The sequence below is a fragment of the Palaemon carinicauda genome, chromosome 3, assembly GCF_036898095.1.
Source record: "Palaemon carinicauda isolate YSFRI2023 chromosome 3, ASM3689809v2, whole genome shotgun sequence".
NCBI classification, from domain to species: Eukaryota; Metazoa; Arthropoda; class Malacostraca; order Decapoda; family Palaemonidae; genus Palaemon; species Palaemon carinicauda.
In genome coordinates this window covers 49,589,288-49,593,312 of record NC_090727.1, presented here as the reverse complement: position 1 = coordinate 49,593,312, position 4,025 = coordinate 49,589,288, and the positions used below count along the sequence as shown (strand labels likewise).

At 33.3% G+C, this 4,025-nt stretch overlaps 1 protein-coding gene across 1 annotated transcript in view; it reads left to right on the top strand.

The window, feature by feature from the left end:
* Positions 1–4,025, top strand: part of LOC137638287 (uncharacterized) — a 378,186-nt gene that overhangs the window by 142,591 nt on the left and 231,570 nt on the right. The window lies entirely within an intron of this gene.

Here is a 4,025-nt window from a genome sequence, read left to right as displayed (position 1 = left end):
GCATATAAAAATCAGGCTATAAATTAGTTTGGTGAGATCAGTGTTACTGTATGGACACGAGTCGAGATATGACAATGAAAGATTCTCCAAACAATTTTGTAGATTTGAGAACAAAATCCCCAGAAGAATACGCCGAGTTAAATGAGAGGATAGGATTAGAGATGAGATTATAAGAGAGATTACTTGAATGTCTTATGTGGATGATATCGTGATGAAGGGTAGATGGAGATGGTTTGGGCAGGCTCTTTGCACTCCCCAAGAGAGATTACTTCATCATAATTTCACCTGGGCTCCACAAGGCACTAGAAGAGTTGGAAGACCCAGGCCTACATGGCTGAGGACTTTAAAGCGTGAAATGGGAGATGATCAATGGAGAAGTATAGATTTAAAAGCTCTAGATCTGGCGAAATCAAACCGATGCCCTTTGCGTCAATAGGCGTAGAATGAGATGATGATGGTGAGGACAGGTGAGAGAGAGAGAGAGAGAGAGAGAGAGAGAGAGAGAGAGAGAGAGAGAGAGAGAGAGAGAGAGAGAACATTTATGTCATCGATTGCACACAACGACCAATGAGTTGCAGCCAAAAAATAAAAACTCTTTATATTCCAGGGTACAGAACTGTGCCTGGAATTTGAAAACCTAGAATACAGAGGTTAGCCGATATAAAGCAAACAAAACATTGTCGTTTTGATAGAAATTCCAGATCGTCCGTCAAAATTTACAAAAGGTGAAGTCTTTCTTTGATGAATATGATCTCATTTTTTCGTTCTATATATACATATACAGATACACACACATATAAACACATACACACACACACACACACACACACACACATATATATATATATATATATATATATATATATATATATATATATATATATTGCACACACACACACACACACACACACACACATATATATATATATATATATATATATATATATATATATATATATATATATATATATATATATATATATATATATATATATATATATATATATATAATGTACACGAAGTAACCTAACAGGAGTTTGAAGGCGCTTCAACTTCCACGTGTTCGATTACTTCAAGAGACTTCAAAAGTCTTATAAACAACGCTAAGCAAAGACGCACTTGGGGCTTTTCTAAGAACTGTTCGTTATAACAAAAATAAAAGAAGAGGGAGAAGAAAGTTTAAAAAACTTCTTTTTACATCGTTTATCAAGAACATTTAATTTGTTATAGCACAAATTTTTTTTAAAACTATTCTACAAAATTGCAGGGATGGTTTTCCTTTTCAACTTTGGTACATGTATATAATTTGGTATTTCAAAAGCTAATATTCTAAAAAGAATTCTGTTACCAGAATTCTGTAATAAGAGTTATCATGGAAATATTTCTCAACCCGCTAATACATATTACTCTGGAAGAGAACTCTTCAATTCTCACTATAATTTGGTAATACAGAATTAAAAAGAAAACTTGGTATAAAATAATTTATAGCAAGAACCCTTAGAGGAATATGGCCGGAAAAAAAAATGCGATTTATGTGTTGTCTTTCTTATATTCCATATCTGCTGAAGAGACTTGTTTCACCTCCAAAGATCAAGTATACAATTAGTATAATAAACCTCAGATCTCTCTCTCTCTCTCTCTCTCTCTCTCTCTCTCTCTCTCTCTCTCTCTCTCTCTTGAATATGGATCCCAGATACCGTAACAAGAACATCAGATTGGAGACCTTTCCTCTTGTTAGCAAAAGAAAGTTCCCAATGAGCCAAGAAACAAAGTTCCTGAGATTTTGGAGGTTAACAAATCAGAAACATAACTTCATTTCTTGTCTCCTATTCACTGGTGACATAGGGCTTATATCCCAGTTTCCTTCTGACAATTGATTTACTGACTATCAAAAGAATGTATATATATATATATATATATATATATATATATATATATATATATATATATATATATATATATATATATATATATATATATATATATACAAATACATATAACGTATATATATTACACACAGATTATCTATATACATATAATCTATGTATACTACATATATACTGTATATATATATATATATATATATATATATATATATATATATATATATATATATATATATATGCATATGTATGCATATAAGTCATGATCAAACACGTAAACTGTTCTAAAAACAATTCATAAATAACTGACTAAAACCATCCACCAGATGGTACAAACAAAATGGTTTAAAGTCCAGAGCATAATTCATGTAATAGTTCGAAAAAACTAACTCTGCAATAGCCTTAAAGCCATTAAATACAAAATCCACTAAAATCTGAAGTGTTTGAACAGTCTTTAAAATACAAACTAATACGGAAAACGTTACTAGCAGCTGCGGCATTGGTTGGTAGGACCACCCGAAAATTCACCGCCAACTTATTCTAAGGCTATTAGTCCCAGAGCTCGGGGGGTTTTATTTATGTTATTGAGTGCAAAAGGTCTGTTAGTTGTTTCTGTAGTAGAATTTTGTCAGGAATTCAAAAATATATTTCTTACAAACACAGTGGTAGCTGTTTTTTTCAGAAATGCACATAGAATATGGGTACCCCTTGTGAAAATGAACTTTCTCTATGATGCCTCCCATTCCGAATGTCATACATTTCACATTAAATGTTCATTTCCCAAATGTTAATGTATGAAGTGCCTCCAAATGATTATATTTTGGTAACGATACCTCTCTATGATTCATTTGATGTGACCAATGTAGGATTATTTTGTTGTTTTTTAAATTTCAGATTATCAAAGATGTCACGGAAATTTATTGTGAATAAGTGGCATTTTGTAATTTTCTCTTTTTCGGATTTTCTACCAATGAAATGCCAATATATTGTTGTACATGCAATTGAAATAACTTATTCTTTCCAATGTCTCAAAGTATGTTTATTTTGAACATTAACATATAGCTTTCAATTGTTTGTAATGCAAATTAGATGTGTACACAAACAAATAATTGCGTTTTGAATTATACCAAGAAGTGGATGCTAATTTAAACTACAACATAGCATTACTTTTGGTGTTACAATGAAATAGTTGAATATGCAAAGGTCATGGCCCATTGGCATAGTAGTATCTATATATTTTAATGCTATCATGCTGGCAGCAAACTGTTCTCTATGTATCCTAATCAAATCATTCATTTCATGATGACACAAAGTTTACTGTCCATCATCAAAGTCAGATTCATCACTAGAGTCAAACTGAGTTTGATTATCAGTCACATCTATGTTGATGTCATCTTCTGTATCATGACTAAGAAGACATACCACACTCTGTGGAAGTTGGTTTCCATTAAACCAGTCAATAACAAATGAGTTACCGACCAGTTTCCATCCGTGTTCCTCGGCTCGAGTTGTGCACGGTTGAGGACGTTTGGTCTTTTTCCACATGGCAGCAACATAGTTGGTTCTGTGGATTTTATTGAGCAGGACTTTCTGACATGGTGGCATTCTGCTAGGATAAATTCCTTGAATTTTTCTAAAGAATTTTCATTCCTCTTTGGTGTATACTTCTGTTAGAAAAGAGCAAATCTAGCATTATTGATGCTGTTGAGTTTGGGCAAACTATACAATGCACAGGTGAACTTTTCAATAGCAGCCAAACCTTCAGGAGTGACTACAGCATTAACCCCAAGGTTTGCAAAAGCTTCCTTAAAACTTTCATGCTTCATAATCAACTTCAAGGCTTTCGACTTTCCTTTGCTCATAAATGATGATGTGTAGTTTGAACCAGTGAAGGCATGCAATGCTGGTAAAGCATTAATCATGGCTCGATCCATATGATGCACCAGCTGTGAGATGTCAATGCGTCTCCTTGTGTTGTTACTGCTAAGGCCAGCGTCCATCCAAATAGTGAAACTGCTGTCATTCGTATGATTTGCAATGTGATACAGGAGCAAAATAAACACATCTGTGTCCGAACTTCTGATGACTACTGAAGAAAATCTGTTCTTTTCGAGGATGTGATGTAGATGGTACATAATCCGT